We start from the raw sequence: 23425 nt of genomic DNA, 5'->3' as shown, positions 1-23425 counted from the left end.
AATTAATTCATCGATTTTTGCATTGATTGACAAAATATGAAATGGATAAAAAGTTAATACACAGAAGATATTAAAATTGTTGTAATACTTAATAGAAAAGAATTATTCTGTTTAATCCATGATCACATATATTGCAGATGCTAAGCGCTATCTCAATGCAGTTTAAAATGCATGACAAACATTGCGGAAAATAGCATATTACAGGTACAAATGTATAACACAAGTTTTTAGAACTATTAGAAATGCTTTGAAAACAAGAGAAACGGGTAGAAAAAAAACTATGCCCCGGGTGAGGATCGAACTCACGACCTTCAGATCGCTCTGTCATTTGTGATTATGAGACTGACGCGCTACCTACTGCGCTACCGAGGCCATGATTCTAAACCTCCAATTTAAGGTGTAAATACTTCATAACATTACCATTAACATTGTAGTTACTTGTCAAGGTGAGTGTAGGGCAGAAAGAAACATGTTTATCTTAAAGGAAACACATTTCAAAACATCATGAGCTGTGTTGGTTGTTCATTTTTATAGCTCTTTACTATATGTGTAACCTCCGAAAACGATAAAACTGGCTTACGAAAGCACAAATGTAAGGTTCATGAATTTATTATACTGTATTCATATATTCGAATTCACATTATACATATATCGAAAATAACATTAATTATTGGCAACGCTGAATAGTTCAATATTTGTAGAAAAATAGAAAAACACAAAACATCATAAGTCTAATGAAATGCAGATATAAATTCAATTAAATTTAACTTGAAATAAAGATTGCTTTTTCAAATATCAATTAAATACAATAGAAACATTAATTTAACCAAAGCTAGATAAAAGCTTTAAAAACTTGATTATCTCCCTTTCTGAATATTACAATTCACAACATTTCTCAAATCAAAATATGAACACAAGAGAAAGTCTTCAAAGTAAACAACATTTGTTTATGAATAATCAATAATGTTTCAATTAGAAATATCAAAAATTAACTATACATAATCATAATATCGATCAAGGGCACATAATAACAATTCAATATACATACCCTAAATAAGGAAATGGCAGACAATTTTACTGCAATAATATCATCCTCTAGTATGAAAATCACATTGATCTACCTGTGAACAATATTTACTTTATCAGAACCTTTTATATTTAAAATGTAAAACACATCTTTCATAGTATAAATATTTCTCAACAATGCCTATCAATTAGTTCAATAAAACTATATTTCAAATTCAAATGATTAAACAAAATTTCAATATCATATTTGCATTTGCAAAACTTCAGATAAAAATATAGAATGTTATTTACATGTACATATCATATTTTTGTTCTTTTTTGTATTTTATAAAACTCTTTTATATCAAACAGTCATATTCACAATCATTATAAATATTTACAAAATACACCAACCTTAAATCTTCAAATATTCTTGTTCACAAAACTGAGACACAACTACACCTGTCGATCAGTTATTTATCAATGGTAAAAACATACAATGTAGTGAACAGTTTTTACCTGTACACTAATTACTAGAATGAAGTAAATAATATTTTGAAATACCTTTAAATAATATTTGGACAAAATAATCAAACTGTATCATAACTATGATTTGATAAAATATACAAAAGCTAATATAAAATTATCTTTTCTCTATTTTCCAATTTTATTTAATTTCCATATTTCACTTCCTTTGCTTAACTCTATACAAAGATAGATAACTCAAACATTTCTAATGTAATACAATGTATTAAACTTCAAGACCTGAACTCTATATATACAAAGAGAGGTAACTCAAAAATTTCTAATATAATTTTTGGCATGTTACAAATCTGCCTAGTTTTCTTTTTGTTGCCCTCAACAAACAATATAAAAATACACAACTACATATTCAATATCATTATTATAATGATCTAGCATAAAAATATTCGGATCGTTTGACTATACAAATAAAATATACTTTCTCTCAAAATTAACATTTTCCCACATAAATCTAATTGTTTGACATATTATGCTTTAACCATCCTTCTTGAAGTGTTTGTCCTAAACTCTGTCCAAGACTAGTTCCTAATGCAGCAATTGCTTCGCCCAATTGTTCAAATTTCACTGGTTCTATGTTTCCATGAACAGATGTTTCTTTTAACAAGACAGACTTTGGCAAGTTAAAAGGATTTGAATGTTTTCCAGCGTTTGTTCGTTTTGATCTCCTTATTGAGTTGTCATCATCTACGCTAGCTGTAGTTACATCTTGTTCATCTTCGCCAGATTCCTGATGGTCAATTTGAATTGGTAACGGATTCGGGTCAACAATGGTCATATTCCATCCTCCAAAACTCGAATTACTGTCCTCAGTAATATCTGAACTTGAGTTTTGCATCATGTCTACTTTTCCTGTGTCACAAATTTCTCTTCTTGTGACATTCCTAACGGGACCACTACCATCGGCTAACTGAATTCCGTACACATTGTCTTTAAAACGGTGAACAACTCTGTACGGTGTTGGATGCCAATTGTCCTGCATTTTGTTTCGTCCTTGTACATGTTTCTTCAATAAGATGTTGGAACCAATTTCTATAGACTTGTCATCTGTTCCTCTGTTCATAATGTCTTGTCTTTCACTCGCTTTCTTGTGGATGTTTTCATTAGCTGTCTTCAAAGCTTCAGTCATTCGCTTTTGATGATTAGCTAAATAAGTGTCTAAATCGGTGTCTATTTCTGTCATATCATTATGAAAAAGATTGTCAATAGGGAGTCTCGGCTCATGACCAAACATAAGAAAATATGGAGTATATCCAGTTGAAGAATGCGGTGTTGCATTGTACATAAAAGTTAGTTCTGGCAAATACTCGGGCCATTTAGCTTTCTTTTCAGGCATTAATGTTCTTAATCTGTCATGCATGGTCCTATTGAATCTCTCAGTTTGAGCGTTTCCTTCTGGTTTGTACGGTGTTGTGCGTGATTTCTTAATGTCGTATATCCTACAGAGTTCACGTATCACTACACCCTCGAAATTCCTACCCTGATCACTGTGTAACCGTTTTGGTATCCCTAGTTTCAAAAACCAGTCCTTAACTAATACTTTAGCGACAGTTGTTGCCTTCTGGTCTCTCGTCGGAAATGCTTGTGTGAATTTAGTAAACACATCAGTTAGTACTAAAACGTTTTCCCTACCATCTGAAGATTTCTCTAACACTGTAAAATCCATAGCTAAAATATCTAGTGGTTTACATGCTATTAAGGAACCCATTGATGGACGAACTTTTGGTAACGGATTTTTAGCAACTAAACAACGTTCACATGTTTTTATCCAGTGTTTAACATCATTTACCATATCTGACCAGTAACATCGTTTATGTAATAGCGCCAATGTTCGTTCTGTACCTTGGTGTCCTGATAGATTGTGTAGTGTTTCAAGAACATAGTGTTTCAATGTTTCTGGTATAACTAACTGTTTACACTCACCACATTCTATGTCATTTATCTTTCTATATAAAATACCATTGTCTATCACCAATGCATCAAATTTCCTCAGTAACTTCTTCACTGGTTTCGTTTGTCTCGTCAGCATCTGTGTTGTCAGTTTACCCTGCTCTACAAAATTTAAAACAACAGAGAGAACATTATCACTTCTTTGTAATTGTTTTATTTCGTTTACAGTATACTCTGGAAATGTTGACATTGTCTCTATTTGATCAGTCAAATTTATTTGATTTATCTGTATGTGTTGTACATCGTTGTTTTTACACTCTCGCAATTTGCTTAAAGAAGAACTTTGTACGATTTGTCTGATATTTGTCTCAACATCTAATGCATTCCTGCTCAATACATCTGCATTGACATTAGATCGTCCTGATCTGTATTTGACCTCATAGTCAAATTGTGCAAGTTGAGAAACCCATCTCATTTCAGTCGCACCCAGTTTTGCAGTTTGCAGGTAACATAAAGGATTGTTATCGGTATAAACTATAAATTTACTTCCTATCAAATAGTCTCTGAATTTTTCGGTCACAGCCCATTTTAGAGCCAACATTTCAAGTTTCATAGAACTGTAGTTTTCCATGTTCTTTTCATTCGGATGTAAGCTGCGTGATGCGTACGCTATTACAACAGTTCCTTGTTCTTGTTCTTGCGATAGAACAGCACCTAAACCTTCTATACATGCATCGGTTTCTAAACGAAACGGCTTTTTGAAATCAGGAAAGCCTAAAATTGGTGAACTTACTAACCTCTGTTTTAGCTCTTCAAACGACTCTAAACATTTCGAATCCCATTTTTCTAGAAATTCTTTTGCACTTAGTAATTTGAATTGTTTTGATTTTCCCTTCTTTCCATTTGTTTTTGTAATGAGTGCATGTAACGGAGCAGCTATCTTACTGAACTTTGGAACAAACTTCCTATAGTAACTACATAGTCCTAGGAATGAACGGAGTTCTTTTTCGGTGGTAGGTACTTTCCAATCTTGTATTGATTTTGTTTTGTCTGGGTTTGTTTTGATGCCATCTTGTGAAATAACATGTCCTAAGTATCTTACCTCCTTCTTGAAGAAATGACATTTTGACAATTTTAATTTCAAACCATGCTGTCTTAGTCGTTGAAACACAAACTCCAGGCGTTCTAACTGTTCTTCTACTGTCTTTGAAAAGATAAGAATATCATCTAAATAAATCAATAATATTTCAAAATTTTTGTCATTAAAACATGCTTCCATTATCTTTTGAAATGTAGCCGCACTATTAGAAAGTCCCATCGGCATTCTTAGGTACTCATAAAGACCTCCCGTGCCAACACGAAAGATGGCCATTTTTGTAACCTCCGAAAACGATAAAACTGGCTTACGAAAGCACAAATGTAAGGTTCATGAATTTATTATACTGTATTCATATATTCGAATTCACATTATACATATATCGAAAATAACATTAATTATTGGCAACGCTTAAATCTTCAAATATTCTTGTTCACAAAACTGAGACACAACTACACCTGTCGATCAGTTATTTATCAATGGTAAAAACATACAATGTAGTGAACAGTTTTTACCTGTACACTAATTACTAGAATGAAGTAAATAATATTTTGAAATACCTTTAAATAATATTTGGACAAAATAATCAAACTGTATCATAACTATGATTTGATAAAATATACAAAAGCTAATATAAAATTATCTTTTCTCTATTTTCCAATTTTATTTAATTTCCATATTTCACTTCCTTTGCTTAACTCTATACAAAGATAGATAACTCAAACATTTCTAATGTAATACAATGTATTAAACTTCAAGACCTGAACTCTATATATACAAAGAGAGGTAACTCAAAAATTTCTAATATAATTTTTGGCATGTTACATATGAAATACTTTTAATTGTTTGAGGTTTTTTTTTTTTTTTTCATATTCTTTTCTCCAAAGGGGAATTGAGTATAGTGCTGATAGTAACTCGTCAGAATAATATTCTGCAGAGGCAATTTGTTGCTAACGAGAAAAAGTTTGCTATCCAATTTGCCCGTTTTGCACATGCATTTTTCAGGTTTCGATGAGCGAATAGCGAGCTAGCGTTCAAGCGTTATATATACAGTTTCTACTCATGACTAGTTGCGTCGATCGCGCCCTCCACAATGTACAATATAGATTGCATGGTTCCGTCCAATGTGAAATGGTGAAAAACGCCTCTCCGGTATGATGTTACTTGTGAGTATCAAATGCTCAGCTAAAAATATGCATGTTACCATATATAGACATTCCAGAAAAAGGGAACTGACCAAAAAATGGATAACTCTGTTTAGAGAAAGAAGTGAAATATATAATATGATTGCATGCATTGAGTATTAAGAAGGAATTTTAGTTTGATTTTGGAAAACCAAAAAGAAACATATTTCTACTACGTAATATTTCGTAATGTATGCCTATAAGACATATTTTTACCAGTTGTAAATGTTGTAAACGAATGATATCTTGATTTAGCTCAAATATAAAGCGTCGGTAGCGTGGCCGAGCGGTCTAAGGCGCTGGTTTAAGGCACCAGTCTCCTCGGAGGCGTGGGTTCGAATCCCACCGCTGCCAAGTGATTTTTTTAGTAAGCAAGAAAATTAATTCATCGATTTTTGCATTGATTGACAAAATATGAAATGGATAAAAAGTTAATACACAGAAGATATTAAAATTGTTGTAATACTTAATAGAAAAGAATTATTCTGTTTAATCCATGATCACATATATTGCAGATGCTAAGCGCTATCTCAATGCAGTTTAAAATGCATGACAAACATTGCGGAAAATAGCATATTACAGGTACAAATGTATAACACAAGTTTTTAGAACTATTAGAAATGCTTTGAAAACAAGAGAAACGGGTAGAAAAAAAACTATGCCCCGGGTGAGGATCGAACTCACGACCTTCAGATCGCTCTGTCATTTGTGATTATGAGACTGACGCGCTACCTACTGCGCTACCGAGGCCATGATTCTAAACCTCCAATTTAAGGTGTAAATACTTCATAACATTACCATTAACATTGTAGTTACTTGTCAAGGTGAGTGTAGGGCAGAAAGAAACATGTTTATCTTAAAGGAAACACATTTCAAAACATCATGAGCTGTGTTGGTTGTTCATTTTTATAGCTCTTTACTATATGAAATACTTTTAATTGTTTGAGGTTTTTTTTTTTTTTCATATTCTTTTCTCCAAAGGGGAATTGAGTATAGTGCTGATAGTAACTCGTCAGAATAATATTCTGCAGAGGCAATTTGTTGCTAACGAGAAAAAGTTTGCTATCCAATTTGCCCGTTTTGCACATGCATTTTTCAGGTTTCGATGAGCGAATAGCGAGCTAGCGTTCAAGCGTTATATATACAGTTTCTACTCATGACTAGTTGCGTCGATCGCGCCCTCCACAATGTACAATATAGATTGCATGGTTCCGTCCAATGTGAAATGGTGAAAAACGCCTCTCCGGTATGATGTTACTTGTGAGTATCAAATGCTCAGCTAAAAATATGCATGTTACCATATATAGACATTCCAGAAAAAGGGAACTGACCAAAAAATGGATAACTCTGTTTAGAGAAAGAAGTGAAATATATAATATGATTGCATGCATTGAGTATTAAGAAGGAATTTTAGTTTGATTTTGGAAAACCAAAAAGAAACATATTTCTACTACGTAATATTTCGTAATGTATGCCTATAAGACATATTTTTACCAGTTGTAAATGTTGTAAACGAATGATATCTTGATTTAGCTCAAGTATAAAGCGTCGGTAGCGTGGCCGAGCGGTCTAAGGCGCTGGTTTAAGGCACCAGTCTCCTCGGAGGCGTGGGTTCGAATCCCACCGCTGCCAAGTGATTTTTTTAGTAAGCAAGAAAATTAATTCATCGATTTTTGCATTGATTGACAAAATATGAAATGGATAAAAAGTTAATACACAGAAGATATTAAAATTGTTGTAATACTTAATAGAAAAGAATTATTCTGTTTAATCCATGATCACATATATTGCAGATGCTAAGCGCTATCTCAATGCAGTTTAAAATGCATGACAAACATTGCGGAAAATAGCATATTACAGGTACAAATGTATAACACAAGTTTTTAGAACTATTAGAAATGCTTTGAAAACAAGAGAAACGGGTAGAAAAAAAACTATGCCCCGGGTGAGGATCGAACTCACGACCTTCAGATCGCTCTGTCATTTGTGATTATGAGACTGACGCGCTACCTACTGCGCTACCGAGGCCATGATTCTAAACCTCCAATTTAAGGTGTAAATACTTCATAACATTACCATTAACATTGTAGTTACTTGTCAAGGTGAGTGTAGGGCAGAAAGAAACATGTTTATCTTAAAGGAAACACATTTCAAAACATCATGAGCTGTGTTGGTTGTTCATTTTTATAGCTCTTTACTATATGAAATACTTTTAATTGTTTGAGGTTTTTTTTTTTTTTTCATATTCTTTTCTCCAAAGGGGAATTGAGTATAGTGCTGATAGTAACTCGTCAGAATAATATTCTGCAGAGGCAATTTGTTGCTAACGAGAAAAAGTTTGCTATCCAATTTGCCCGTTTTGCACATGCATTTTTCAGGTTTCGATGAGCGAATAGCGAGCTAGCGTTCAAGCGTTATATATACAGTTTCTACTCATGACTAGTTGCGTCGATCGCGCCCTCCACAATGTACAATATAGATTGCATGGTTCCGTCCAATGTGAAATGGTGAAAAACGCCTCTCCGGTATGATGTTACTTGTGAGTATCAAATGCTCAGCTAAAAATATGCATGTTACCATATATAGACATTCCAGAAAAAGGGAACTGACCAAAAAATGGATAACTCTGTTTAGAGAAAGAAGTGAAATATATAATATGATTGCATGCATTGAGTATTAAGAAGGAATTTTAGTTTGATTTTGGAAAACCAAAAAGAAACATATTTCTACTACGTAATATTTCGTAATGTATGCCTATAAGACATATTTTTACCAGTTGTAAATGTTGTAAACGAATGATATCTTGATTTAGCTCAAGTATAAAGCGTCGGTAGCGTGGCCGAGCGGTCTAAGGCGCTGGTTTAAGGCACCAGTCTCCTCGGAGGCGTGGGTTCGAATCCCACCGCTGCCAAGTGATTTTTTTAGTAAGCAAGAAAATTAATTCATCGATTTTTGCATTGATTGACAAAATATGAAATGGATAAAAAGTTAATACACAGAAGATATTAAAATTGTTGTAATACTTAATAGAAAAGAATTATTCTGTTTAATCCATGATCACATATATTGCAGATGCTAAGCGCTATCTCAATGCAGTTTAAAATGCATGACAAACATTGCGGAAAATAGCATATTACAGGTACAAATGTATAACACAAGTTTTTAGAACTATTAGAAATGCTTTGAAAACAAGAGAAACGGGTAGAAAAAAAACTATGCCCCGGGTGAGGATCGAACTCACGACCTTCAGATCGCTCTGTCATTTGTGATTATGAGACTGACGCGCTACCTACTGCGCTACCGAGGCCATGATTCTAAACCTCCAATTTAAGGTGTAAATACTTCATAACATTACCATTAACATTGTAGTTACTTGTCAAGGTGAGTGTAGGGCAGAAAGAAACATGTTTATCTTAAAGGAAACACATTTCAAAACATCATGAGCTGTGTTGGTTGTTCATTTTTATAGCTCTTTACTATATGTGTAACCTCCGAAAACGATAAAACTGGCTTACGAAAGCACAAATGTAAGGTTCATGAATTTATTATACTGTATTCATATATTCGAATTCACATTATACATATATCGAAAATAACATTAATTATTGGCAACGCTGAATAGTTCAATATTTGTAGAAAAATAGAAAAACACAAAACATCATAAGTCTAATGAAATGCAGATATAAATTCAATTAAATTTAACTTGAAATAAAGATTGCTTTTTCAAATATCAATTAAATACAATAGAAACATTAATTTAACCAAAGCTAGATAAAAGCTTTAAAAACTTGATTATCTCCCTTTCTGAATATTACAATTCACAACATTTCTCAAATCAAAATATGAACACAAGAGAAAGTCTTCAAAGTAAACAACATTTGTTTATGAATAATCAATAATGTTTCAATTAGAAATATCAAAAATTAACTATACATAATCATAATATCGATCAAGGGCACATAATAACAATTCAATATACATACCCTAAATAAGGAAATGGCAGACAATTTTACTGCAATAATATCATCCTCTAGTATGAAAATCACATTGATCTACCTGTGAACAATATTTACTTTATCAGAACCTTTTATATTTAAAATGTAAAACACATCTTTCATAGTATAAATATTTCTCAACAATGCCTATCAATTAGTTCAATAAAACTATATTTCAAATTCAAATGATTAAACAAAATTTCAATATCATATTTGCATTTGCAAAACTTCAGATAAAAATATAGAATGTTATTTACATGTACATATCATATTTTTGTTCTTTTTTGTATTTTATAAAACTCTTTTATATCAAACAGTCATATTCACAATCATTATAAATATTTACAAAATACACCAACCTTAAATCTTCAAATATTCTTGTTCACAAAACTGAGACACAACTACACCTGTCGATCAGTTATTTATCAATGGTAAAAACATACAATGTAGTGAACAGTTTTTACCTGTACACTAATTACTAGAATGAAGTAAATAATATTTTGAAATACCTTTAAATAATATTTGGACAAAATAATCAAACTGTATCATAACTATGATTTGATAAAATATACAAAAGCTAATATAAAATTATCTTTTCTCTATTTTCCAATTTTATTTAATTTCCATATTTCACTTCCTTTGCTTAACTCTATACAAAGATAGATAACTCAAACATTTCTAATGTAATACAATGTATTAAACTTCAAGACCTGAACTCTATATATACAAAGAGAGGTAACTCAAAAATTTCTAATATAATTTTTGGCATGTTACAAATCTGCCTAGTTTTCTTTTTGTTGCCCTCAACAAACAATATAAAAATACACAACTACATATTCAATATCATTATTATAATGATCTAGCATAAAAATATTCGGATCGTTTGACTATACAAATAAAATATACTTTCTCTCAAAATTAACATTTTCCCACATAAATCTAATTGTTTGACATATTATGCTTTAACCATCCTTCTTGAAGTGTTTGTCCTAAACTCTGTCCAAGACTAGTTCCTAATGCAGCAATTGCTTCGCCCAATTGTTCAAATTTCACTGGTTCTATGTTTCCATGAACAGATGTTTCTTTTAACAAGACAGACTTTGGCAAGTTAAAAGGATTTGAATGTTTTCCAGCGTTTGTTCGTTTTGATCTCCTTATTGAGTTGTCATCATCTACGCTAGCTGTAGTTACATCTTGTTCATCTTCGCCAGATTCCTGATGGTCAATTTGAATTGGTAACGGATTCGGGTCAACAATGGTCATATTCCATCCTCCAAAACTCGAATTACTGTCCTCAGTAATATCTGAACTTGAGTTTTGCATCATGTCTACTTTTCCTGTGTCACAAATTTCTCTTCTTGTGACATTCCTAACGGGACCACTACCATCGGCTAACTGAATTCCGTACACATTGTCTTTAAAACGGTGAACAACTCTGTACGGTGTTGGATGCCAATTGTCCTGCATTTTGTTTCGTCCTTGTACATGTTTCTTCAATAAGATGTTGGAACCAATTTCTATAGACTTGTCATCTGTTCCTCTGTTCATAATGTCTTGTCTTTCACTCGCTTTCTTGTGGATGTTTTCATTAGCTGTCTTCAAAGCTTCAGTCATTCGCTTTTGATGATTAGCTAAATAAGTGTCTAAATCGGTGTCTATTTCTGTCATATCATTATGAAAAAGATTGTCAATAGGGAGTCTCGGCTCATGACCAAACATAAGAAAATATGGAGTATATCCAGTTGAAGAATGCGGTGTTGCATTGTACATAAAAGTTAGTTCTGGCAAATACTCGGGCCATTTAGCTTTCTTTTCAGGCATTAATGTTCTTAATCTGTCATGCATGGTCCTATTGAATCTCTCAGTTTGAGCGTTTCCTTCTGGTTTGTACGGTGTTGTGCGTGATTTCTTAATGTCGTATATCCTACAGAGTTCACGTATCACTACACCCTCGAAATTCCTACCCTGATCACTGTGTAACCGTTTTGGTATCCCTAGTTTCAAAAACCAGTCCTTAACTAATACTTTAGCGACAGTTGTTGCCTTCTGGTCTCTCGTCGGAAATGCTTGTGTGAATTTAGTAAACACATCAGTTAGTACTAAAACGTTTTCCCTACCATCTGAAGATTTCTCTAACACTGTAAAATCCATAGCTAAAATATCTAGTGGTTTACATGCTATTAAGGAACCCATTGATGGACGAACTTTTGGTAACGGATTTTTAGCAACTAAACAACGTTCACATGTTTTTATCCAGTGTTTAACATCATTTACCATATCTGACCAGTAACATCGTTTATGTAATAGCGCCAATGTTCGTTCTGTACCTTGGTGTCCTGATAGATTGTGTAGTGTTTCAAGAACATAGTGTTTCAATGTTTCTGGTATAACTAACTGTTTACACTCACCACATTCTATGTCATTTATCTTTCTATATAAAATACCATTGTCTATCACCAATGCATCAAATTTCCTCAGTAACTTCTTCACTGGTTTCGTTTGTCTCGTCAGCATCTGTGTTGTCAGTTTACCCTGCTCTACAAAATTTAAAACAACAGAGAGAACATTATCACTTCTTTGTAATTGTTTTATTTCGTTTACAGTATACTCTGGAAATGTTGACATTGTCTCTATTTGATCAGTCAAATTTATTTGATTTATCTGTATGTGTTGTACATCGTTGTTTTTACACTCTCGCAATTTGCTTAAAGAAGAACTTTGTACGATTTGTCTGATATTTGTCTCAACATCTAATGCATTCCTGCTCAATACATCTGCATTGACATTAGATCGTCCTGATCTGTATTTGACCTCATAGTCAAATTGTGCAAGTTGAGAAACCCATCTCATTTCAGTCGCACCCAGTTTTGCAGTTTGCAGGTAACATAAAGGATTGTTATCGGTATAAACTATAAATTTACTTCCTATCAAATAGTCTCTGAATTTTTCGGTCACAGCCCATTTTAGAGCCAACATTTCAAGTTTCATAGAACTGTAGTTTTCCATGTTCTTTTCATTCGGATGTAAGCTGCGTGATGCGTACGCTATTACAACAGTTCCTTGTTCTTGTTCTTGCGATAGAACAGCACCTAAACCTTCTATACATGCATCGGTTTCTAAACGAAACGGCTTTTTGAAATCAGGAAAGCCTAAAATTGGTGAACTTACTAACCTCTGTTTTAGCTCTTCAAACGACTCTAAACATTTCGAATCCCATTTTTCTAGAAATTCTTTTGCACTTAGTAATTTGAATTGTTTTGATTTTCCCTTCTTTCCATTTGTTTTTGTAATGAGTGCATGTAACGGAGCAGCTATCTTACTGAACTTTGGAACAAACTTCCTATAGTAACTACATAGTCCTAGGAATGAACGGAGTTCTTTTTCGGTGGTAGGTACTTTCCAATCTTGTATTGATTTTGTTTTGTCTGGGTTTGTTTTGATGCCATCTTGTGAAATAACATGTCCTAAGTATCTTACCTCCTTCTTGAAGAAATGACATTTTGACAATTTTAATTTCAAACCATGCTGTCTTAGTCGTTGAAACACAAACTCCAGGCGTTCTAACTGTTCTTCTACTGTCTTTGAAAAGATAAGAATATCATCTAAATAAATCAATAATATTTCAAAATTTTTGTCATTAAAACATGCTTCCATTATCTTTTGAAATGTAGCCGCACTATTAGAAAGTCCCATCGGCATTCTTAGGTACTCATAAAGACCTCCCGTGCCAACACGAAAGATGGCCATTTTTGTAACCTCCGAAAACGATAAAACTGGCTTACGAAAGCACAAATGTAAGGTTCATGAATTTATTATACTGTATTCATATATTCGAATTCACATTATACATATATCGAAAATAACATTAATTATTGGCAACGCTTAAATCTTCAAATATTCTTGTTCACAAAACTGAGACACAACTACACCTGTCGATCAGTTATTTATCAATGGTAAAAACATACAATGTAGTGAACAGTTTTTACCTGTACACTAATTACTAGAATGAAGTAAATAATATTTTGAAATACCTTTAAATAATATTTGGACAAAATAATCAAACTGTATCATAACTATGATTTGATAAAATATACAAAAGCTAATATAAAATTATCTTTTCTCTATTTTCCAATTTTATTTAATTTCCATATTTCACTTCCTTTGCTTAACTCTATACAAAGATAGATAACTCAAACATTTCTAATGTAATACAATGTATTAAACTTCAAGACCTGAACTCTATATATACAAAGAGAGGTAACTCAAAAATTTCTAATATAATTTTTGGCATGTTACATATGAAATACTTTTAATTGTTTGAGGTTTTTTTTTTTTTTTTCATATTCTTTTCTCCAAAGGGGAATTGAGTATAGTGCTGATAGTAACTCGTCAGAATAATATTCTGCAGAGGCAATTTGTTGCTAACGAGAAAAAGTTTGCTATCCAATTTGCCCGTTTTGCACATGCATTTTTCAGGTTTCGATGAGCGAATAGCGAGCTAGCGTTCAAGCGTTATATATACAGTTTCTACTCATGACTAGTTGCGTCGATCGCGCCCTCCACAATGTACAATATAGATTGCATGGTTCCGTCCAATGTGAAATGGTGAAAAACGCCTCTCCGGTATGATGTTACTTGTGAGTTTCAAATGCTCAGCTAAAAATATGCATGTTACCATATATAGACATTCCAGAAAAAGGGAACTGACCAAAAAATGGATAACTCTGTTTAGAGAAAGAAGTGAAATATATAATATGATTGCATGCATTGAGTATTAAGAAGGAATTTTAGTTTGATTTTGGAAAACCAAAAAGAAACATATTTCTACTACGTAATATTTCGTAATGTATGCCTATAAGACATATTTTTACCAGTTGTAAATGTTGTAAACGAATGATATCTTGATTTAGCTCAAATATAAAGCGTCGGTAGCGTGGCCGAGCGGTCTAAGGCGCTGGTTTAAGGCACCAGTCTCCTCGGAGGCGTGGGTTCGAATCCCACCGCTGCCAAGTGATTTTTTTAGTAAGCAAGAAAATTAATTCATCGATTTTTGCATTGATTGACAAAATATGAAATGGATAAAAAGTTAATACACAGAAGATATTAAAATTGTTGTAATACTTAATAGAAAAGAATTATTCTGTTTAATCCATGATCACATATATTGCAGATGCTAAGCGCTATCTCAATGCAGTTTAAAATGCATGACAAACATTGCGGAAAATAGCATATTACAGGTACAAATGTATAACACAAGTTTTTAGAACTATTAGAAATGCTTTGAAAACAAGAGAAACGGGTAGAAAAAAAACTATGCCCCGGGTGAGGATCGAACTCACGACCTTCAGATCGCTCTGTCATTTGTGATTATGAGACTGACGCGCTACCTACTGCGCTACCGAGGCCATGATTCTAAACCTCCAATTTAAGGTGTAAATACTTCATAACATTACCATTAACATTGTAGTTACTTGTCAAGGTGAGTGTAGGGCAGAAAGAAACATGTTTATCTTAAAGGAAACACATTTCAAAACATCATGAGCTGTGTTGGTTGTTCATTTTTATAGCTCTTTACTATATGAAATACTTTTAATTGTTTGAGGTTTTTTTTTTTTTTCATATTCTTTTCTCCAAAGGGGAATTGAGTATAGTGCTGATAGTAACTCGTCAGAATAATATTCTGCAGAGGCAATTTGTTGCTAACGAGAAAAAGTTTGCTATCCAATTTGCCCGTTTTGCACATGCATTTTTCAGGTTTCGATGAGCGAATAGCGAGCTAGCGTTCAAGCGTTATATATACAGTTTCTACTCATGACTAGTTGCGTCGATCGCGCCCTCCACAATGTACAATATAGATTGCATGGTTCCGTCCAATGTGAAATGGTGAAAAACGCCTCTCCGGTATGATGTTACTTGTGAGTATCAAATGCTCAGCTAAAAATATGCATGTTACCATATATAGACATTCCAGAAAAAGGGAACTGACCAAAAAATGGATAACTCTGTTTAGAGAAAGAAGTGAAATATATAATATGATTGCATGCATTGAGTATTAAGAAGGAATTTTAGTTTGATTTTGGAAAACCAAAAAGAAACATATTTCTACTACGTAATATTTCGTAATGTATGCCTATAAGACATATTTTTACCAGTTGTAAATGTTGTAAACGAATGATATCTTGATTTAGCTCAAATATAAAGCGTCGGTAGCGTGGCCGAGCGGTCTAAGGCGCTGGTTTAAGGCACCAGTCTCCTCGGAGGCGTGGGTTCGAATCCCACCGCTGCCAAGTGATTTTTTTAGTAAGCAAGAAAATTAATTCATCGATTTTTGCATTGATTGACAAAATATGAAATGGATAAAAAGTTAATACACAGAAGATATTAAAATTGTTGTAATACTTAATAGAAAAGAATTATTCTGTTTAATCCATGATCACATATATTGCAGATGCTAAGCGCTATCTCAATGCAGTTTAAAATGCATGACAAACATTGCGGAAAATAGCATATTACAGGTACAAATGTATAACACAAGTTTTTAGAACTATTAGAAATGCTTTGAAAACAAGAGAAACGGGTAGAAAAAAAACTATGCCCCGGGTGAGGATCGAACTCACGACCTTCAGATCGCTCTGTCATTTGTGATTATGAGACTGACGCGCTACCTACTGCGCTACCGAGGCCATGATTCTAAACCTCCAATTTAAGGTGTAAATACTTCATAACATTACCATTAACATTGTAGTTACTTGTCAAGGTGAGTGTAGGGCAGAAAGAAACATGTTTATCTTAAAGGAAACACATTTCAAAACATCATGAGCTGTGTTGGTTGTTCATTTTTATAGCTCTTTACTATATGAAATACTTTTAATTGTTTGAGGTTTTTTTTTTTTTTTCATATTCTTTTCTCCAAAGGGGAATTGAGTATAGTGCTGATAGTAACTCGTCAGAATAATATTCTGCAGAGGCAATTTGTTGCTAACGAGAAAAAGTTTGCTATCCAATTTGCCCGTTTTGCACATGCATTTTTCAGGTTTCGATGAGCGAATAGCGAGCTAGCGTTCAAGCGTTATATATACAGTTTCTACTCATGACTAGTTGCGTCGATCGCGCCCTCCACAATGTACAATATAGATTGCATGGTTCCGTCCAATGTGAAATGGTGAAAAACGCCTCTCCGGTATGATGTTACTTGTGAGTATCAAATGCTCAGCTAAAAATATGCATGTTACCATATATAGACATTCCAGAAAAAGGGAACTGACCAAAAAATGGATAACTCTGTTTAGAGAAAGAAGTGAAATATATAATATGATTGCATGCATTGAGTATTAAGAAGGAATTTTAGTTTGATTTTGGAAAACCAAAAAGAAACATATTTCTACTACGTAATATTTCGTAATGTATGCCTATAAGACATATTTTTACCAGTTGTAAATGTTGTAAACGAATGATATCTTGATTTAGCTCAAATATAAAGCGTCGGTAGCGTGGCCGAGCGGTCTAAGGCGCTGGTTTAAGGCACCAGTCTCCTCGGAGGCGTGGGTTCGAATCCCACCGCTGCCAAGTGATTTTTTTAGTAAGCAAGAAAATTAATTCATCGATTTTTGCATTGATTGACAAAATATGAAATGGATAAAAAGTTAATACACAGAAGATATTAAAATTGTTGTAATACTTAATAGAAAAGAATTATTCTGTTTAATCCATGATCACATATATTGCAGATGCTAAGCGCTATCTCAATGCAGTTTAAAATGCATGACAAACATTGCGGAAAATAGCATATTACAGGTACAAATGTATAACACAAGTTTTTAGAACTATTAGAAATGCTTTGAAAACAAGAGAAACGGGTAGAAAAAAAACTATGCCCCGGGTGAGGATCGAACTCACGACCTTCAGATCGCTCTGTCATTTGTGATTATGAGACTGACGCGCTACCTACTGCGCTACCGAGGCCATGATTCTAAACCTCCAATTTAAGGTGTAAATACTTCATAACATTACCATTAACATTGTAGTTACTTGTCAAGGTGAGTGTAGGGCAGAAAGAAACATGTTTATCTTAAAGGAAACACATTTCAAAACATCATGAGCTGTGTTGGTTGTTCATTTTTATAGCTCTTTACTATATGAAATACTTTTAATTGTTTGAGGTTTTTTTTTTTTTTTTTCATATTCTTTTCTCCAAAGGGGAATTGAGTATAGTGCTGATAGTAACTCGTCAGAATAATATTCTGCAGAGGCAATTTGTTGCTAACGAGAAAAAGTTTGCTATCCAATTTGCCCGTTTTGCACATGCATTTTTCAGGTTTCGATGAGCGAATAGCGAGCTAGCGTTCAAGCGTTATATATACAGTTTCTACTCATGACTAGTTGCGTCGATCGCGCCCTCCACAATGTACAATATAGATTGCATGGTTCCGTCCAATGTGAAATGGTGAAAAACGCCTCTCCGGTATGATGTTACTTGTGAGTATCAAATGCTCAGCTAAAAATATGCATGTTACCATATATAGACATTCCAGAAAAAGGGAACTGACCAAAAAATGGATAACTCTGTTTAGAGAAAGAAGTGAAATATATAATATGATTGCATGCATTGAGTATTAAGAAGGAATTTTAGTTTGATTTTGGAAAACCAAAAAGAAACATATTTCTACTACGTAATATTTCGTAATGTATGCCTATAAGACATATTTTTACCAGTTGTAAATGTTGTAAACGAATGATATCTTGATTTAGCTCAAATATAAAGCGTCGGTAGCGTGGCCGAGCGGTCTAAGGCGCTGGTTTAAGGCACCAGTCTCCTCGGAGGCGTGGGTTCGAATCCCACCGCTGCCAAGTGATTTTTTTAGTAAGCAAGAAAATTAATTCATCGATTTTTGCATTGATTGACAAAATATGAAATGGATAAAAAGTTAATACACAGAAGATATTAAAATTGTTGTAATACTTAATAGAAAAGAATTATTCTGTTTAATCCATGATCACATATATTGCAGATGCTAAGCGCTATCTCAATGCAGTTTAAAATGCATGACAAACATTGCGGAAAATAGCATATTACAGGTACAAATGTATAACACAAGTTTTTAGAACTATTAGAAATGCTTTGAAAACAAGAGAAACGGGTAGAAAAAAAACTATGCCCCGGGTGAGGATCGAACTCACGACCTTCAGATCGCTCTGTCATTTGTGATTATGAGACTGACGCGCTACCTACTGCGCTACCGAGGCCATGATTCTAAACCTCCAATTTAAGGTGTAAATACTTCATAACATTACCATTAACATTGTAGTTACTTGTCAAGGTGAGTGTAGGGCAGAAAGAAACATGTTTATCTTAAAGGAAACACATTTCAAAACATCATGAGCTGTGTTGGTTGTTCATTTTTATAGCTCTTTACTATATGAAATACTTTTAATTGTTTGAGGTTTTTTTTTTTTTTTTCATATTCTTTTCTCCAAAGGGGAATTGAGTATAGTGCTGATAGTAACTCGTCAGAATAATATTCTGCAGAGGCAATTTGTTGCTAACGAGAAAAAGTTTGCTATCCAATTTGCCCGTTTTGCACATGCATTTTTCAGGTTTCGATGAGCGAATAGCGAGCTAGCGTTCAAGCGTTATATATACAGTTTCTACTCATGACTAGTTGCGTCGATCGCGCCCTCCACAATGTACAATATAGATTGCATGGTTCCGTCCAATGTGAAATGGTGAAAAACGCCTCTCCGGTATGATGTTACTTGTGAGTATCAAATGCTCAGCTAAAAATATGCATGTTACCATATATAGACATTCCAGAAAAAGGGAACTGACCAAAAAATGGATAACTCTGTTTAGAGAAAGAAGTGAAATATATAATATGATTGCATGCATTGAGTATTAAGAAGGAATTTTAGTTTGATTTTGGAAAACCAAAAAGAAACATATTTCTACTACGTAATATTTCGTAATGTATGCCTATAAGACATATTTTTACCAGTTGTAAATGTTGTAAACGAATGATATCTTGATTTAGCTCAAATATAAAGCGTCGGTAGCGTGGCCGAGCGGTCTAAGGCGCTGGTTTAAGGCACCAGTCTCCTCGGAGGCGTGGGTTCGAATCCCACCGCTGCCAAGTGATTTTTTTAGTAAGCAAGAAAATTAATTCATCGATTTTTGCATTGATTGACAAAATATGAAATGGATAAAAAGTTAATACACAGAAGATATTAAAATTGTTGTAATACTTAATAGAAAAGAATTATTCTGTTTAATCCATGATCACATATATTGCAGATGCTAAGCGCTATCTCAATGCAGTTTAAAATGCATGACAAACATTGCGGAAAATAGCATATTACAGGTACAAATGTATAACACAAGTTTTTAGAACTATTAGAAATGCTTTGAAAACAAGAGAAACGGGTAGAAAAAAAACTATGCCCCGGGTGAGGATCGAACTCACGACCTTCAGATCGCTCTGTCATTTGTGATTATGAGACTGACGCGCTACCTACTGCGCTACCGAGGCCATGATTCTAAACCTCCAATTTAAGGTGTAAATACTTCATAACATTACCATTAACATTGTAGTTACTTGTCAAGGTGAGTGTAGGGCAGAAAGAAACATGTTTATCTTAAAGGAAACACATTTCAAAACATCATGAGCTGTGTTGGTTGTTCATTTTTATAGCTCTTTACTATATGAAATACTTTTAATTGTTTGAGGTTTTTTTTTTTTTTTCATATTCTTTTCTCCAAAGGGGAATTGAGTATAGTGCTGATAGTAACTCGTCAGAATAATATTCTGCAGAGGCAATTTGTTGCTAACGAGAAAAAGTTTGCTATCCAATTTGCCCGTTTTGCACATGCATTTTTCAGGTTTCGATGAGCGAATAGCGAGCTAGCGTTCAAGCGTTATATATACAGTTTCTACTCATGACTAGTTGCGTCGATCGCGCCCTCCACAATGTACAATATAGATTGCATGGTTCCGTCCAATGTGAAATGGTGAAAAACGCCTCTCCGGTATGATGTTACTTGTGAGTATCAAATGCTCAGCTAAAAATATGCATGTTACCATATATAGACATTCCAGAAAAAGGGAACTGACCAAAAAATGGATAACTCTGTTTAGAGAAAGAAGTGAAATATATAATATGATTGCATGCATTGAGTATTAAGAAGGAATTTTAGTTTGATTTTGGAAAACCAAAAAGAAACATATTTCTACTACGTAATATTTCGTAATGTATGCCTATAAGACATATTTTTACCAGTTGTAAATGTTGTAAACGAATGATATCTTGATTTAGCTCAAATATAAAGCGTCGGTAGCGTGGCCGAGCGGTCTAAGGCGCTGGTTTAAGGCACCAGTCTCCTCGGAGGCGTGGGTTCGAATCCCACCGCTGCCAAGTGATTTTTTTAGTAAGCAAGAAAATTAATTCATCGATTTTTGCATTGATTGACAAAATATGAAATGGATAAAAAGTTAATACACAGAAGATATTAAAATTGTTGTAATACTTAATAGAAAAGAATTATTCTGTTTAATCCATGATCACATATATTGCAGATGCTAAGCGCTATCTCAATGCAGTTTAAAATGCATGACAAACATTGCGGAAAATAGCATATTACAGGTACAAATGTATAACACAAGTTTTTAGAACTATTAGAAATGCTTTGAAAACAAGAGAAACGGGTAGAAAAAAAACTATGCCCCGGGTGAGGATCGAACTCACGACCTTCAGATCGCTCTGTCATTTGTGATTATGAGACTGACGCGCTACCTACTGCGCTACCGAGGCCATGATTCTAAACCTCCAATTTAAGGTGTAAATACTTCATAACATTACCATTAACATTGTAGTTACTTGTCAAGGTGAGTGTAGGGCAGAAAGAAACATGTTTATCTTAAAGGAAACACATTTCAAAACATCATGAGCTGTGTTGGTTGTTCATTTTTATAGCTCTTTACTATATGAAATACTTTTAATTGTTTGAGGTTTTTTTTTTTTTTTCATATTCTTTTCTCCAAAGGGGAATTGAGTATAGTGCTGATAGTAACTCGTCAGAATAATATTCTGCAGAGGCAATTTGTTGCTAACGAGAAAAAGTTTGCTATCCAATTTGCCCGTTTTGCACATGCATTTTTCAGGTTTCGATGAGCGAATAGCGAGCTAGCGTTCAAGCGTTATATATACAGTTTCTACTCATGACTAGTTGCGTCGATCGCGCCCTCCACAATGTACAATATAGATTGCATGGTTCCGTCCAATGTGAAATGGTGAAAAACGCCTCTCCGGTATGATGTTACTTGTGAGTATCAAATGCTCAGCTAAAAATATGCATGTTACCATATATAGACATTCCAGAAAAAGGGAACTGACCAAAAAATGGATAACTCTGTTTAGAGAAAGAAGTGAAATATATAATATGATTGCATGCATTGAGTATTAAGAAGGAATTTTAGTTTGATTTTGGAAAACCAAAAAGAAACATATTTCTACTACGTAATATTTCGTAATGTATGCCTATAAGACATATTTTTACCAGTTGTAAATGTTGTAAACGAATGATATCTTGATTTAGCTCAAATATAAAGCGTCGGTAGCGTGGCCGAGCGGTCTAAGGCGCTGGTTTAAGGCACCAGTCTCCTCGGAGGCGTGGGTTCGAATCCCACCGCTGCCAAGTGATTTTTTTAGTAAGCAAGAAAATTAATTCATCGATTTTTGCATTGATTGACAAAATATGAAATGGATAAAAAGTTAATACACAGAAGATATTAAAATTGTTGTAATACTTAATAGAAAAGAATTATTCTGTTTAATCCATGATCACATATATTGCAGATGCTAAGCGCTATCTCAATGCAGTTTAAAATGCATGACAAACATTGCGGAAAATAGCATATTACAGGTACAAATGTATAACACAAGTTTTTAGAACTATTAGAAATGCTTTGAAAACAAGAGAAACGGGTAGAAAAAAAACTATGCCCCGGGTGAGGATCGAACTCACGACCTTCAGATCGCTCTGTCATTTGTGATTATGAGACTGACGCGCTACCTACTGCGCTACCGAGGCCATGATTCTAAACCTCCAATTTAAGGTGTAAATACTTCATAACATTACCATTAACATTGTAGTTACTTGTCAAGGTGAGTGTAGGGCAGAAAGAAACATGTTTATCTTAAAGGAAACACATTTCAAAACATCATGAGCTGTGTTGGTTGTTCATTTTTATAGCTCTTTACTATATGAAATACTTTTAATTGTTTGAGGTTTTTTTTTTTTTTCATATTCTTTTCTCCAAAGGGGAATTGAGTATAGTGCTGATAGTAACTCGTCAGAATAATATTCTGCAGAGGCAATTTGTTGCTAACGAGAAAAAGTTTGCTATCCAATTTGCCCGTTTTGCACATGCATTTTTCAGGTTTCGATGAGCGAATAGCGAGCTAGCGTTCAAGCGTTATATATACAGTTTCTACTCATGACTAGTTGCGTCGATCGCGCCCTCCACAATGTACAATATAGATTGCATGGTTCCGTCCAATGTGAAATGGTGAAAAACGCCTCTCCGGTATGATGTTACTTGTGAGTATCAAATGCTCAGCTAAAAATATGCATGTTACCATATATAGACATTCCAGAAAAAGGGAACTGACCAAAAAATGGATAACTCTGTTTAGAGAAAGAAGTGAAATATATAATATGATTG

General features: G+C 33.7%; 21 non-coding genes across 21 annotated transcripts; 10 read left to right on the top strand and 11 right to left on the bottom strand.

Annotated features, from left to right (window-relative positions):
* Nucleotides 1-281: 281 nt before the first annotated feature.
* Nucleotides 282-372, bottom strand: Trnam-cau (transfer RNA methionine (anticodon CAU)). Its single transcript is given in 2 exon segments — nt 282-317; nt 336-372. It is a non-coding gene; the product is annotated as a tRNA-Met (tRNA).
* A 5615-nt stretch (nt 373-5987) lies between these two features.
* Trnal-aag (transfer RNA leucine (anticodon AAG)) lies at nt 5988-6069 on the top strand. The gene has a single exon. It is a non-coding gene; the product is annotated as a tRNA-Leu (tRNA).
* A 305-nt stretch (nt 6070-6374) lies between these two features.
* Nucleotides 6375-6465, bottom strand: Trnam-cau (transfer RNA methionine (anticodon CAU)). Its single transcript is given in 2 exon segments — nt 6375-6410; nt 6429-6465. It is a non-coding gene; the product is annotated as a tRNA-Met (tRNA).
* Nucleotides 6466-7265: 800 nt separating this feature from the next.
* Nucleotides 7266-7347, top strand: Trnal-aag (transfer RNA leucine (anticodon AAG)). The gene has a single exon. It is a non-coding gene; the product is annotated as a tRNA-Leu (tRNA).
* Nucleotides 7348-7652: 305 nt separating this feature from the next.
* Nucleotides 7653-7743, bottom strand: Trnam-cau (transfer RNA methionine (anticodon CAU)). Its single transcript is given in 2 exon segments — nt 7653-7688; nt 7707-7743. It is a non-coding gene; the product is annotated as a tRNA-Met (tRNA).
* Nucleotides 7744-8544: 801 nt separating this feature from the next.
* Trnal-aag (transfer RNA leucine (anticodon AAG)) lies at nt 8545-8626 on the top strand. The gene has a single exon. It is a non-coding gene; the product is annotated as a tRNA-Leu (tRNA).
* Nucleotides 8627-8931: 305 nt separating this feature from the next.
* On the bottom strand, nt 8932-9022 carry Trnam-cau (transfer RNA methionine (anticodon CAU)). Its single transcript is given in 2 exon segments — nt 8932-8967; nt 8986-9022. It is a non-coding gene; the product is annotated as a tRNA-Met (tRNA).
* A 5615-nt stretch (nt 9023-14637) lies between these two features.
* Trnal-aag (transfer RNA leucine (anticodon AAG)) lies at nt 14638-14719 on the top strand. Its single transcript has one exon. It is a non-coding gene; the product is annotated as a tRNA-Leu (tRNA).
* Nucleotides 14720-15024: 305 nt separating this feature from the next.
* Nucleotides 15025-15115, bottom strand: Trnam-cau (transfer RNA methionine (anticodon CAU)). The gene is given in 2 exon segments: nt 15025-15060; nt 15079-15115. It is a non-coding gene; the product is annotated as a tRNA-Met (tRNA).
* An 800-nt stretch (nt 15116-15915) lies between these two features.
* On the top strand, nt 15916-15997 carry Trnal-aag (transfer RNA leucine (anticodon AAG)). The gene has a single exon. It is a non-coding gene; the product is annotated as a tRNA-Leu (tRNA).
* A 305-nt stretch (nt 15998-16302) lies between these two features.
* Trnam-cau (transfer RNA methionine (anticodon CAU)) lies at nt 16303-16393 on the bottom strand. Its single transcript is given in 2 exon segments — nt 16303-16338; nt 16357-16393. It is a non-coding gene; the product is annotated as a tRNA-Met (tRNA).
* Nucleotides 16394-17194: 801 nt separating this feature from the next.
* Nucleotides 17195-17276, top strand: Trnal-aag (transfer RNA leucine (anticodon AAG)). Its single transcript has one exon. It is a non-coding gene; the product is annotated as a tRNA-Leu (tRNA).
* Nucleotides 17277-17581: 305 nt separating this feature from the next.
* Trnam-cau (transfer RNA methionine (anticodon CAU)) lies at nt 17582-17672 on the bottom strand. The gene is given in 2 exon segments: nt 17582-17617; nt 17636-17672. It is a non-coding gene; the product is annotated as a tRNA-Met (tRNA).
* An 803-nt stretch (nt 17673-18475) lies between these two features.
* Nucleotides 18476-18557, top strand: Trnal-aag (transfer RNA leucine (anticodon AAG)). The gene has a single exon. It is a non-coding gene; the product is annotated as a tRNA-Leu (tRNA).
* A 305-nt stretch (nt 18558-18862) lies between these two features.
* Nucleotides 18863-18953, bottom strand: Trnam-cau (transfer RNA methionine (anticodon CAU)). Its single transcript is given in 2 exon segments — nt 18863-18898; nt 18917-18953. It is a non-coding gene; the product is annotated as a tRNA-Met (tRNA).
* An 802-nt stretch (nt 18954-19755) lies between these two features.
* Nucleotides 19756-19837, top strand: Trnal-aag (transfer RNA leucine (anticodon AAG)). The gene has a single exon. It is a non-coding gene; the product is annotated as a tRNA-Leu (tRNA).
* Nucleotides 19838-20142: 305 nt separating this feature from the next.
* Nucleotides 20143-20233, bottom strand: Trnam-cau (transfer RNA methionine (anticodon CAU)). The gene is given in 2 exon segments: nt 20143-20178; nt 20197-20233. It is a non-coding gene; the product is annotated as a tRNA-Met (tRNA).
* An 801-nt stretch (nt 20234-21034) lies between these two features.
* Nucleotides 21035-21116, top strand: Trnal-aag (transfer RNA leucine (anticodon AAG)). The gene has a single exon. It is a non-coding gene; the product is annotated as a tRNA-Leu (tRNA).
* Nucleotides 21117-21421: 305 nt separating this feature from the next.
* On the bottom strand, nt 21422-21512 carry Trnam-cau (transfer RNA methionine (anticodon CAU)). Its single transcript is given in 2 exon segments — nt 21422-21457; nt 21476-21512. It is a non-coding gene; the product is annotated as a tRNA-Met (tRNA).
* Nucleotides 21513-22313: 801 nt separating this feature from the next.
* Trnal-aag (transfer RNA leucine (anticodon AAG)) lies at nt 22314-22395 on the top strand. The gene has a single exon. It is a non-coding gene; the product is annotated as a tRNA-Leu (tRNA).
* A 305-nt stretch (nt 22396-22700) lies between these two features.
* On the bottom strand, nt 22701-22791 carry Trnam-cau (transfer RNA methionine (anticodon CAU)). Its single transcript is given in 2 exon segments — nt 22701-22736; nt 22755-22791. It is a non-coding gene; the product is annotated as a tRNA-Met (tRNA).
* Between the last annotated feature and the right edge of the window lie 634 nt (nt 22792-23425).

Source organism: Mytilus edulis, chromosome 2 (assembly GCF_963676685.1).
Source record: "Mytilus edulis chromosome 2, xbMytEdul2.2, whole genome shotgun sequence".
NCBI lineage: Eukaryota > Metazoa > Mollusca > Bivalvia > Mytilida > Mytilidae > Mytilus > Mytilus edulis.
Note: the sequence above shows the minus strand (reverse complement) of the source record. Positions and strands in the feature narration are given on the sequence as shown.